At 46.7% G+C, this 14049-nt stretch overlaps 1 protein-coding gene and 1 non-coding gene across 2 annotated transcripts in view; both read left to right on the forward strand.

Annotated features, from left to right (window-relative positions):
* DGLUCY (D-glutamate cyclase) overlaps positions 1-14049 on the forward strand; it is a 162213-nt gene that overhangs the window by 20150 nt on the left and 128014 nt on the right. The window lies entirely within an intron of this gene.
* Positions 11261-11320, forward strand: LOC119619121 (U7 small nuclear RNA). Its single transcript, XR_005235559.1, has one exon. It is a non-coding gene; the product is annotated as a U7 small nuclear RNA (small nuclear RNA).

Raw genomic sequence — 14049 nt, forward strand, 5'->3', positions numbered from 1 at the left:
CAAGCGATTCTCCTGCCTCATCCTCTTGAGTTGGGATTACAGGCACCCACCACCACGCCCGGCTAATTTTTGTATTTTTAGAAGAGACAGGGTTTCACCATGTTGGTTAGGCTGGTCTCGAACTCCTGATCTTGCGATCCGCTCTCCTTGGCCTCACAAAGTGCTGGGATTGCAGGTGTGAGCCACCATGCCCAGCCAGAGAACATATAATTCTTAATGCTTTCCCATTTTAACCAACCATCCCAAACTCATCATGTAAGAGAGCTTCAACTATCCATGTGAAACCACGGCAAAAGTGGAGTCCTAGTAAGAGTGCTTTAGACTTTAGGAAAATCTTCAACAAATACGAGTGCCTTTTGTGTGCATTGCGCAACATCCAGTCCTTTGAGAAAAAGCAAAGAAGTCTAGAAAAAGAGCTCCATTTCATTCATTTATTCAAAAGCATGTATTGGCTGGGCGTGGTGGCTCACACCTGTAATCCCAGCACTTTGGGAGGCTGAGGTAGGTGGTCTCCTGAGGTCAGGAGTTCGAGACCACCTGGCCAACGTGACAAAACCCCGTCTCTACTAAAAATACAAAAATTAGCCTGGCGTGGTGGTGGGCACCTGTAATCCCAGCTACTTGGGAGGCTGAGGCAGAGAATTGCTTGAACCCGTGAGGTGGAAGTTGCAGTGAGCCAAGATCGCGCCACTGCACTCCAGCCTGGGGAAAACAGCAAGACTCCGTCTCAAAAAAAAAAAAAAAAAGAAAAGAAAAAAAGACCCGAAACCAAAAGCGTGTATTAAGAGAATAATAATGGGTAAGCCCTGTTCTGTGTGCTACATAAACAAGTACAAGTGCTGTGTTAACTAAGCTGAGAGAAATGTTGAAGAAAAAACAGGAGACACATCCCACAGCAATATGGTACTAAATCTCAAATGACTTCATCGTAAGTAATAGGGATTCATACATGGGAACAAACCTTGACGGCCATAGGCCAGGGCCAGCATGACCTTTCCAAAGGGTGATATTGTAGCAGGTATATTAGTTTCCTACTGCTATTGCAAATAAATTACTACAAGTGGCTTAAGACAATACACATTTATTGTCTTACAGTTCTGGAAGTCAGAAGTCCAAAATGGGTCTTATGGGCTAAGATCCAGGCATCAGCAGGGCTGTGTTCCTTTTTGGAGGCTCTAGGGGTGACTGTTTCCTTGCCCTTTTCAGATTCCAAAGGCTGTCTGCACTCCTTGCCTTGTGGCTCCTTCCTCTGTCTTCAAAGGCCATCTCTCCAGCCTCCGTTTCTTTATTTTTATTTTATTTATTTATTTATTTATTTATTTTTGAGACAGAGTCTCACTCCAACACCCAGGCTGGAGTGCGGTGGCACCGTCTCAGCCCATGCAACCTCCACCTCCCATATTCAAGCGATTCTCCTGCCTTGGCCTCCGGAGTAGCTGGGATCATAGGTGCACACCACCACAGCCTCTGTTTCTTTTTTTTTTTTTTTTTTTTTTGAGACGGAGTCTTGCTCTGTCACCCAGACTGGGGGGCAGTGGCCAGATCTCAGCTCACTGCAAGCTCTGCCTCCCGGATTTACGCCATTCTCCTGCCTCAGCCTCCTGAGTAGCTGGGACTACAGGCGCCTGCCACCTCGCCCGGCTATTTTTTTTGTATTTTTTAGTAGAGACGGGGTTTCACTGTGTTAGCCAGGATGGTCTTGATCTCCTGACCTTGTGATCCACCCATCTTGGCCTCCCAAAGTGCTGGGATTACAGGCTTGAGCCACAGCGCCCGGCCCAGCCTCTGTTTCTGTCGTCACATCTCCTCTCTCCTCTTTGACCCTCCTGTCATCCCCCTCATGAGGACCTTCATGATTACATTGGGCCCACCCAGAAAATCCAAGATAATAAAGCCACCTCAAGGTCATCAACTTCATCATGTAAAGTAACATATTCACAGGCTCTGGGGATTAGGATGTGGACATCTTTTGGAGTTGGAGGCAGGGGCATATTATTCAGCCTGCTATAGCTGGGTAACGTTTGGAAAAGCAGAGAAGAAGGAAATTGTGATAGAGCATGTAGAAGGTGTTTGTCAGTTTGACTGCATGCAACACCCTTTCTTATTTGGGAGGAATTCCAAGATAAAAAGTGAGCCACACCCCCCTCTTCCCATGAAAGAGGCACCTGACCCAAGCGTAGCCAGTCTGATGTTCTGACCACCATGTTAACCAAATGTCTTCGCTTTTACTTCGTTGCTCTTGGGCTTGTGTTTGGAGGCCTTATCAGAAACAGCCACATGAAGCTTATTATTGTGATTACTTCGGGAACATTGTTGAGAACAAAGTCCACCTCGATACCAGGAATAGCAGCAATTCTTACAAGCACATGGCTTGCTGTCAACTTACAGAGGTGGTGATTCCTATAATTGGACGTTTCCCAATCCTTATCATGTTCTGTAAGGTTGAAGCCAGCTGTTAGAAGTTTGACGATGACCATTAATTGCAAGCCTCTTCCTGTCAGTGTTGGAAGTTGATTAAAGGCAGGCTGAAGGAGCCTCATGAAGTTCCTGTTGGTATCAGTTTCATTATCACAGGCCTTTGGTGAATGTGTTAGACATGTAGGTTGCACATCTTGTTTTGTTTTGATTTGTTTTTTGAGACAAGGCCTTGCTCTGTCACCCAGGTTGAAGTGCAGTGGTATGATCACAACTCACTGCAGCCTCGACCTCCTGGGCTCAAGCAATCCTCCTGCCTCAGCCTCCTGAGTAGCTGGGATTACACACATGCGCCACTATGTTTGGTTGATTTGTAAAATTTTTTTGGTAGCGATGGGGTCTCACTGTGTTGCCCAGGCGAGTCTCAAACTCCTGAGCTGAAGTGATCCTCCTGCCTTGGCCTCCAAAAAGGCTGAGATTACAGGCATGAGCCATCATGCCCATCGGAGTTTGCATCTCAGAAAGATCTACAGGCATTCATGCCCTGCCCCAACTTTCAACCCTATCATCTACATGTTAGGAACAGTGCAGGGAAAAGAGCCATATTTGTGCCTGCCCTTAGCACACTTATATTTCCACCACATCGGAGGTAGTGGTCTGCCTCCCACTTAAAGAACAAAGAGAGAAGGCTGGTCACAGTGGCTCACGTCTATAATCTCAACACTTTGGGAAGCCAAGGTGGATGGATCACCTGAGGTCAGAAGTTCGAGACCAGCCTGGCCAACATGGTGAAACACTGTTTCTACTAAAAATGCAAAAATTAGCATGGTGGTGTGTGCCTGTAATCCCAGCTACTTGGTAGGCTAAGGTGGGAGAATTGCTGGAACCTGGGAGGCAGGGTTTGCAGTGAGCCGAGATCATACCACTCCACTCCAGGCTAGGCGACAGAGAGAGATTCCGTCTCAAAAAAAAAAAAAAAAAAAAAAAGAACAAAGAGAAAACGATCCATAAAAGAGCGAGTCTCCAGGCCTGACCCAGATGTCCTACTGTCAGCAAGCAAGAGAAGCAGCAGCAAGAGAATACATTCCTTGAAGTTCCTTCCTAGGGGATGCAGACATTTGTTGCTTTTGTGTCAACTTGAGAACAGAGATGCCAGCAATGTTTTTCTATTGTTTTTTTAATAATGTGTCAGAAATATGTGTTTCCACCTTGGGGCCTCCAGATCTTCCATGGCTCATTGTTAAAGCATCATTCAGAGTTTAGCTCAGCTGTCACTTCTTGAAGTCACTTCCATGGCCCCCAGTCTAATGTAGCTTCCCTCTATCCACCCCACCGCTATTACCCTCCATCTCATCTCCATTCTCTGCTTTAATGGCTTCATAGCATAGACCACTATCCAAAATGATCTTTTTCATCTATGTATTTTCTTCTTTGCTGCTGGTGGTCTTCCTCCTTCAGGAAGTAGGGAGTTTCCCTGTCCTGTTCGTGCTGTGTCCTCAGTGCTTAGCATAGTCTCTGGCACACAGTAGGGCTGGCAATACATGTTGTTGAATGAATGAGGGGTGCTGCCTGGGCCAAGACCTGAGCTCCTGGCCAAGACCTGAGCCCCTCATCTATTCCATTCCAAGCATTAGCAGTTCTCTCCACCATCATCTGTCTCTCTCTCTCTCTCTTTTTTTTTCTTTTCTTGAGATAGAGTCTTGCTCTGTCACCCAGGCTGGAGTGCAGTGGCCTGATCTCGGCTCACTACAACCCCTGCCTCCTGGGTTCAAGAGATTCTCGTGCCTCAGCCTCCTGAGTAGCTGGAATTACAGGCGCCCACCACCATGCCTGGCTAATTTTTTATATTTTTGGTAGAGATGGGGTTTCACCATGTTGGTCAGGCTGGTCTTGAACTCCTGACCTCAAGTGACCCACCCACCTTGGCCTCCCAAAGTGCTGGGATTACAGGGATGAGCCACCATGCCCAGCCCATCTGTCTCTTATGCATCTCTTCTTCTCCATCCCTCCCACCCCCTAGCACTAATGTTCAAGCTCTAAGGCAATTACAATGGTGGTCACTGCTCAGTCTGCACCAATCTCTAGCCCACCCTGTTACCAAATGTTACTCCTGAATCTCACCAGGGTGCTTTCCTCTCTGTAATTCTTAGCTTTGGTCTGCTCCACTCCAACCAGTGGACTGATTTCCATTATGGAGGAGGAGAGAGGCACCCCTGGGGAGATACATTGTACTTGAAGTGGGTGTACGGATGTGCAGATTGGAAGCAAAGCAATGCCTTCTCCTGCCTGCACTTTTGTTTTATACTCACAATGTTTATTTTTGTGTGTCAAAATTGTTAAAGGAGAGCCTGAGATTTTGTGTTTATCAAGGGAGGGTGGTGGTGGTGTGATTTTTCAAAGTTAAGAGAGACTGGGCATGGTGGCTTATGCCTGTAATCCCAGCCCTTTGGAAGGGCAAAACAGGAGTATAGCCTGAGTCCAGGAGTTCAAGACCAGCCTGAGCAACAGGGCAAGACCCCATCTCTACAAAAATGTTTAAAATTAGCCTAGCATTGTGGTGTGCACCTGTGGTTCCTGCTACTCCGGAGGCTGAGGTGGGAGGATTGCTTGAACCCAGGAGGTTGAGGCTTCAATGAGCCATGTTCGTACCACTGCACTCTAGCCTGGGTGACAGAGCAAAACCCTGTCTCAAAAAAAAAAAAAAAAAAAAAAGTAGTTAAGAGAGCTGTTGATTGCTCTCTCCACTAAAGTAAACCTCACCCCTTAGTGCCTCTGCCCATGTGGGTCCTCCCTCCTGACCTCTGCCTGGGAAATTACTGCTCTCTTCAAGGGCCAACTCAAAGGCCCCTCCTGGGCTGTGCCACTTTCTCCATACCCCCCACATCTTTTTCCCCTCCCCTAGGTCCCTTAGCACTGTGTCCATAGCTCTCATGAGTCAGTACAGTTGTCCCTCAGTATCTATGGAAGATTGGTGCCAGGACCCCTTGCAGATACCAAAATCCATGAATGCTCAAGTCCCTTTGGTGTTTGTTTGTTTGTTTGTTTTGAGTGTGCGTGTGACGGAGTCTCACTCTATTCCCCAGGCTGGAGTGCAGTGGCCCGATGTCAGCTCACTGCAACCTCCACCTCCTGGGTTCAAGCGATTCTCCTACCTCAGCCTCCCAAGTAGCTGGGATCACAGGCATGCGCCACCACCCCTGGCTAATTTTGTATTTTTAGTAGAGATAGGGCTTCACCATGTTGCCCAGGCTGGTGTCGAACTCCTGACCTCAGGTGATCCACCTTGCTTGGCCTCCCAAAGTGCTAGGATTACAGGCATGAGCCACTGCGCCCAGCCCTGCTCAAGTCCCTCATAGCAGGGGTTCCCAACTCCCAGGCCGTGTACTGGTACTGGTACCAGTTTGTGGCCTGTTAGGAACTGAGCCGCACAATGGGAGGTGAGCAGCAAGCAATCTGTGTTTACGGTCACTCCCCGTCACCGGAGGTCCGCCTCCTGTCAGCCCCAGTGGTGGCATTAGATTCTCAGGGGAGCATGAACCCTATTGTGAACTGTGCACATGAGGTAGGTTTTGTGCTCCTTATGAGAATCTAATGCCTGATGATCTGTCAATTTCTCCCATCACCGCCAGATGTGACTGTCTAGTTGCAGGAAAACAAGCTCAGGGCTCCCACTGATTCTACTTTATGGTGAGTGTCATGATTTCATTATATATTACAATATGATAATAATAGAAATGAAGTGCACAATAAATGTAATGCACTTCAATTGTCCTCAAACCATCCCCAACCCCCTGCCTGGTCCGTGGAAAAATTGTCTTCCATGAAACTAGTCCCTGGTGCCAAAAAATTGGGGACTGCTGCCTTACAAAATATGGTGTAGTATTTGTATGTGACCTGTGCACATCCCCCCATATACTGTAAGTCATTTCTAGATTACTTATAGTATCGAATACAATGTAAATGCTATATAGACCATTGTAACACTATATCGTTTAGGGAATAATGACAAGAAAAAAAGCCTGTACATGTTCAGTACAGACACAACCTTTCATTTTTTTCTGAATAATTTTGCTCCATAGTTGGTTGAATCCACAGAGGTGGAACCCACAGATATAGAGGGCTGACTGTATATTATACCTGTTCAGATCCCCTATCAGATCAGGTGAGCTTCAGTGGCTGGACACTCAATAAACACTTTTTTATGTTTTATTTTTTAATTTAATTAATTAATTAATTTTGAGACAGGATTTCACTCTGTCACCCAGGCTAGAGTGCAGTGGCTCGATCTCAGCTCACTGCAACCTTCGCCTCCCAGGCTCAAGCCATTCTCCTGCCTCAACCTCCCAAGTAGCTGAAACCACAGGTGCGCACCACCACACCTGGCTAATTTTTTGTATTTTTGGTAGAGATGGGGTTTCATCATGTTGCTCAGGCTATAGACTTCCCTAAATTCCCCCCGGACAAGGACAAGACTGACCCCAGGGTCCAAATCAGGGCTGCACCTGCAGGTGGCTGCAGTTCATGGGACCCACCTTTGAAAGTCAGAGGTGAACAGAGTCTAGAAGTTTGCCACAAGATTGATGTCAGCTAGTCTTGTTCCCTGGTCTCCACAGACTAAAAAAGTCAAGCCCCCCAAAAATTCAAAGGACTCAACCAATGTCTTAATCTTCTCTGTGCCTAGAATCGAATCAGGCACTGCTTACAAAATCATCTTTGTCCATTCAAAAAATATTTAATGATCACCTATTGCGTGCCAGGAATTGTATTGCCCTACAGAAGCCCCCTGTCTGATGGGTATATAAAGTAAAGTAGAGGTTCCTCTTCAAAGACTTTCCTTCCCATCTAATTAGAAATAAATAGTAACTTATTTTAGAAGCAAAATGTATTCAAAGACCTGTGCTAACATTCTTAAGTATCTACTATCCGTAATAAAGAAATCAATGTACTTTATGTTCTTAGCTCCCACAATTTAGCTGAAATATTTGCCCTAGCATGCTTATACTGGTCCAAGCAAGCATTAGGTCATAGCCTGTTCCTCTTCCTTATTTGAAGGTGTTTTTACCTTTCTCAGCATTTCACAAGTTACTTCCTCCTTCCTTTGTTCTCCTCTGCCTTTGCTTCTTTTAAAAGCAAATTTGGGACAATACAGAATGTGAGGTCCCATTCCAGCCAATGGAAACTGGACACAGCAGTAGGGTGGGTGTGTCAGGTTATAAATGACCCTGTCTCCTTTGTTCAGTGTGCTCTCGTGACAAAACTGCTGGCGAGTGTACCCTTTCTGCAGAAAGTAAAAATGGCCTTGCTAAGGAAATTAAATTTATGTTCAAGTGCTGTTTCTTTACAGCACCAGGGAACAAGAAATGCTTTTCTAACCTGGGGAAGACAGACCTATAGCCAGCTACAATGAGACAGCCCAGGGATGGAGCCTCTAACCCAGCCAGGGGTCAGAGGAGGCATCTTGGGGAGGTGAAAGCTGAGGGGAGTCTGCAAGGAGGAGGAGGAGCTGGGCAGGCAAAGGGTCAGAGGAAGATGTTCCAGGCAGAGAAGGTGAGCTGGGAGCCAGGGAGAAGCGGACTTCATTGGAAATTGCAAGTAAATATAGAGAAGTCAGTATATGTGCAAAGTGCTTTGTCCAGTTTTGGAACTCCAAGGAATTAGAAAACAGTGACCCTGACCTCAAGGAATTTACAGTAAAAGATATGTGAAAAGGGAAATAGATAATGATATAGAGCATCATGTTTTGCTTCACCTTCCTGCGGGTTACATAATACAGTTTGAATGTGATTCGGAGCTTCCAGCCCACTATTATAAGAATACTTTTCTTTCCTTCTTGGAGCACGTCAGTCTTCCATGTTAAGTTCCACAACCACAGGGTTCTACTCAGTCACTAGGACAGTCCTAGAGCTTCTGCCTATTAGAGAGAAAAAAATCGGAGAAGCAGATGAGTCCCCCTCAGGGTCTTGTTCTCTGCTGCTGTTATTGCTGTTGCTGTCAGTAGTGCCTCTGGTGAGACCTCAGAGCCTGGGGCAGAGCTTGTCCAAGGAAGAAAGTACTTCCAGGACAAAGATGGGGGTTGTGATCAGGGAGAGAGGGGAGAAGAGGACCCTTTTCCATAGGGTCCCCCTAAGCAGGGGTTGCTGCAGGCCATGGTGACCTCCGCTCCCAGTGCCTTGGCCTACTGGCCCCGAGCCATTTCAGATCCTGTGAACACAGGCGTGCACACACCCAGAGTCACCCCCAGGGACAGAGGGCTGCCAACCTGAAGCCACATGTATTCTGGGAAGCAGCATCTATCTTTCCTCGGGGACCTCGCCCTCCCAAGCAAGGAAGTTCCTCTGTCTTCTGTTCCATGGCCAGCTCTGTCCCCAGGATGCATGGCATCTCTCTCTGGAAACTAATGGGGAATATTACTTCGCTCTGGTACACATTTGACAAGCAAGTGGTTAGATCAATGCCACAGGGCCCGCTCAATAAATACTTGATGCTGATTGTACCAGACACTGAAGGAATTGTCCATTCCGCACCGGTTGCCCCTCCTAAAAACTGCCTCTTCCTCCATTCTCGTCGTGGTTCCCTAGACAGCTGCAAGGTTCTGGAACCATCTTGCCCTCCTGCCCACCATGGGACAGTAAGTTTCTTCCTGAGTGTTTTTGGGGACTTGCAACTGAGAAAGTCAGAGTTCTTCTGATGATGGAAACTGCCAAACATCCAACTCAGGAGCTGGTGGCAGCTGTCAGGAAGAAAAGGGTAACTGTGCAGAGAGAAAAGGCAACAAGAGCCACAGGGGAGAAAGAAGCAGGAGAGATGGTGGAGGACCCCTCAGGGGAGTCTCTGGTTCTCATGATGTCTGACTTTCCTGTAGTTCTGGCAATAAAACGCTCTCTTTGCTTAAGCGACTTTGCATGCTTTATGTAAATCTGTCACCTTATAAACTAGGGGGACCAAGCAATTTATTGTCAAAATTAAGACATTTTAAGAATGAAAGGGGTGGCCAGGCACAGTAGCTCACACCTGTAATCCCAGCACTTTGGGAGGCTGAGGCGAGTGGATCACCTGAGGTCAGGAGTTCGAGACCAGCCTGGCCAAGATGTGAAATCCCGTCTCTACTAAAAATACAAAAGTTAGCCAGGCATGGTGGTGCATGCCTGTAATCCCAGCTACTTGGGAGGCTGAGGCAGGAGAATCACTTGAACCCTGGAGGCAGAGGTTGCGGCGAGCCGAGATTGTGCCACTGCACTGCAGCCTGGGTGACAGAACAAGACTGTCTCAAAAAAAAAAAAAAAACACACACACACAATGAAAAGGGTCATCCACTATGTACCCACAAAAATTAAAAATAAAATTTTTAAAAATAAAAGAATGAAAGGGGACATTACTAATAATTACTCTGGGATAACAGATGTAACCTGGAATGGTCTCAGACAAGCCAAAACTTCTATGCACCCTACTTACAACTCACTGATCCAATCATGGGACAGTCAGTCTGTCCAACTCTACTGAGGTACATAAGCAGGGCCCTGAAGAAGGAGGAAACATCTGACTATGCAGGTATCTGGCTGGTGGCTGCAGAAACATGTGCCCTAATACCCATTCCTCTCTCCTCACCGGCTGAGCACACTTTCATTGCACCTCCATAGGGAGGAAAACACCTTGTTCCAGACTGCTTCCAAAATTAGGTCAGGTTCATATGGGGGAAAGCCCACAGATGAGCCACAGACTGGCTCCCATCCCAGTCATGGATCTCGGTGAGGACCACTTACTCTCCCTGGACCTCAGCCAGAAAAAGGAGTGGTGAGGGTATCTGTTGAATGACAGTGATATTGCCTCCATATGCTCTGTTCTTTTGTTATAGATGCCACTGCGTCCCAAGCTACATCCTCCGTGAGTTTTTTTTTTTTTTTTTTTTGAGATGGAGTCTCGCTGTGTCTCCCAGACTGGAGTGCAGTGGCGCGATCTCGGCTCACTGCAACCTCCACCTCCTGGGTTCACACCATTCTCCTGCCTCAGCCTCCCGAGTAGGTGGGACTACAGGCGCCCGCCACCACGCCCAGCTAATTTTTTGTATTTTTAGTAGAGACAGAGTTTCACCGTGTTAGCCAGGATGGTCTCGATCTCCTGACCTCGTGATCCACCCGCCTTGGCCTCCCAAAGTGCTGGGATTACAGGCATGAGCCACCGCGCCCAGCCCCTCTGTGAGCTTTTAAAACCTTCTCCCAGCCTCCTGCATGACTTTGACCATAAGCATCATTCCTTATCTGGGCTGAAACCAACAGGGAGTTCCTGAGGGTCGGGCAGCATTTGGTCATGAAAGGCAGGGACGCTCTGCCTCCTGCCATGGCTCTGGGGAAGCTCTGTCCTAGTTAGCAAACTAAGAGCCACTGGCAGGAGCTTGTTGATCTCAGGAAAGTCCGCTGGTAGCCATGGGGGTGCATGATCCAGCTCCCCTCTGACCCTATTTGGTCACAGGTAGGTTCTCTAGGACTGATGGGAAGAAGGAGACACTGAGGAAGATGCCTAAGACATCTGGTGGAGCCTTGGCTGTTCCCTCTCCACTGTCCCTATCAGACTCCCAGCAAATGTGCACAGGGAGGGTGGGGATGGCTCTGTCTTCCAGGGTGACTTGGGGTGAGCATCCTGCAGCTCAGCAGCTACATCCTGCAGGGCGAGTCCACCCATTTCCCTGGCTTCTCCAAACACCTCAGCCTCTTGGTCTTCTACCCTTTGCCCTCTGCGAGAGAGGGAGGAAGGTGTGGTCAGCATGGACTTTACCCCTGAAGGGCTATTGCTTTAAGGAGTGTTGAGGATAGGAAGATATGTATTAAGCTAGCTTGGCAAATTCCCCGACCAGTGTTAAACTCTTTTAGAATTTTTCTAGCAGGTTTCTGGTCTTTACTGAAAAGCCCTAAATAAAAATACAATGTAAGACAAGATGAGACAATACATTCCTTTCCATAAATTCCTCTTCTGGAAAGCCCCCCTTTACCTCCCCCCACAAAAAAAAATTCTGGCCGGGCACAGTGGCTCACGCCTATAATCAATCCCAGAACTTTGAGAGGCCAAGGCAGGTGGGTCATTTGAGCTCCAGAGTTCAAGATAAGCTTGGGCAACATGGCAAAACCCCGTCTCTACTAAAAACTACAAAAATTAGCCAGGCACCATGGCAGGTGCCTGTAATCCCAGCTACTCAGGAGGCTGAGGCCGGAGAATCGCTTGAACCCAGGCAGCAGAGGTTGCAGTGAGCCTGGATCGCACCACTGCACTCCAGCCTGGGCAACAAAAATAAATAAATAAATAAATAAATAAATAAATAAATAAATAAATAAAATAAAATAAAAATAAAAACTTCTGTCCATTTGTCTATTCTCAGAGGGCATATGCCTTTTTCTGAACCTGGAAATAATGCAAAAAGTTCTGACAACTGGACAAAGGTCCATAGTCTGTCTGGACAATTCACATGTGCATGTCTGGGGCAGAAGACAGTTGATATAGAGGGCAAAGACACCCAGGTGCTGTCGTAAGAGATCGGTCTGAGTACAGAGACCCCTGTTCCATCCCTTATGGAGTCCCTTTAATGACTGTATCTGGGAATGAACATACCCAAGTCCCCTGAACACAGACTCTCCTGCCTCAGCCAGGCCGAGCGTTTTGGGACACGGCCTTCCTTCAACCCTCCTCTGCTCTAAAACCTCAGTGGCTTTTGACTGCCCCTCAATCATCCTTGCACCTCTAGGGCTCTGTCCTCTGATGTCCTACCCATGGAAATTGACCATGTCTTCCAAATCAAACCCTTGCCTCCAGGCAGGCCAATATCTGTACTCTAAGATTCCTTGCTCATTCCTGTCTCTAGCTACCTGGAGCTCCCTGCCCCTTTAAAAATGTGCCTATTCTTCAAGCCAGACTCTTCCTTGGAGCCTTTCCTAATGACTTCAGCCCATGTTAATTTCATGTATTAGCCATAGGACTAATTTAACGCTTGATCTTATGCTGACACATTCTTGACTACTGTACTGGCCTATGGCTGCTCTTTCCAACTACTGAGTGCAGGACAGAAACTATCTTCTGCATATTCATATCCACACGCCCCCACCATGGTGCTTAGAATAGTACCAAACTTGTAGTAGGTGTTCAATAAACTCTTGTTAATCATTTGATTTCCATACTGAGTTGAATTGTTTTGGTTTCTTGTAGTGTTGCTGTATGCTAGTGGTTTCTAATCTTCTCAAATATGAGGATCTCCCCATGAGAAAAGTGGTATCTTGAGTATTGGTTAGACTGAGAAGACACATGATGATAAAAGGCTTTTGTATGACTTATCTTTTATTCATTCTCAACAAAGACTGCACACATTTGAGAAACAGTAGTGCCTGTATATGTGAGAGAGAAAGGATAGCCACTGAGTGCTGGAAAATGCTTGCTGCAGACGTGGTTCATGAACTCCTTGCTATAACAGTATAATAGAGATCTCATGGCTTCATGGCCCGAGATTGAGAACCAAAGGAGTATGCAATTCAACATAATCCTTGCAAGTACCTAATCCAGACATCTCTCTGCAGCTATCCAACCCTGATTGCGTTTACGATGTTTTGTGGGCCAAGTGCAGTGCCTCACACCTGTAATCATCCCAGCACTTTGGGAGGCTGAGGTGGGTGGATCACCTGAGGTCAGGAGTTCAAGACCACACCTGACCAACATGGTGAAACCCTCCCTACTAAAAATACAAAAATTAGCCGGGCAATGGTGGCGGGCACCTGTGGTCCCAGTTACTCGGGAGGCTGAGGCAGGAAACTTACTTGAATACGGGAGACAAAGGTTGCAGTGAGCCAAGATCGCGCTACTGTACTCCAGCCTGGGCCATAGAGTGAGACTCAGTCTCAAAAAAAAAAAAAAAAAAAAAGATATTTTGTGAAACAAATGAATAGATACAACAGAAAACGAGAGGTTAGAGGAATTTATATGATCGTAATGATTGCATAATGACTATAATGATGATATAATAATTAATAATATATTATTGAGCACTAGTTACTAGGTGCTTTTGTCACTTTACCTGCTGTGTATTATTTAACCCTTACAGGATAACGATGAAGTATCATTATCCCCATGAGGAAACTGTGAGCAGGGGTCATTGTGGAAATGGAAGAAGGGGCCAAGTTTTGTATTTGGATAGATGAGGTACAAAACAGCACCAGTAGAGAAACGAAATGTGGTAGATCCATGAAATGGAATATTATCTAGCTGTAAAAAGGAATTGAGGACTGATCCATGCTACAATAGGAATGAACCTCAAAACGTTATGCTAGCTGGGCATGATGTTCATGCCTGTAATCCCAATGCTTTGGGAAGCCAAAGTGGGTAGATTGCTTGAGGTGAAGGTGGGTGGATTGCTTGAGACCAGGAGTTTGAGACCAGCCTGGCCAACATGACAAAACCCTATCTCTACTAAAAATACAAAAATGAGCCAGTTGTGGCGGTACATGCCTATAATCCCAGCTTCTTGGGAGGCTGAGGCATGAGAATTGTTTGAACCCAGGAGGCAGAGGTTACAGTAGGCTGAGATCGAGCCATTGCACTCCAGGCTGGGTGACAGAGCAACAAAACAAACCAACAGAAAACCATTATGCTGAGTGAAAGAAG

This window comes from Chlorocebus sabaeus, chromosome 24 (assembly GCF_047675955.1).
Source record: "Chlorocebus sabaeus isolate Y175 chromosome 24, mChlSab1.0.hap1, whole genome shotgun sequence".
Classification (NCBI taxonomy): domain Eukaryota; kingdom Metazoa; phylum Chordata; class Mammalia; order Primates; family Cercopithecidae; genus Chlorocebus; species Chlorocebus sabaeus.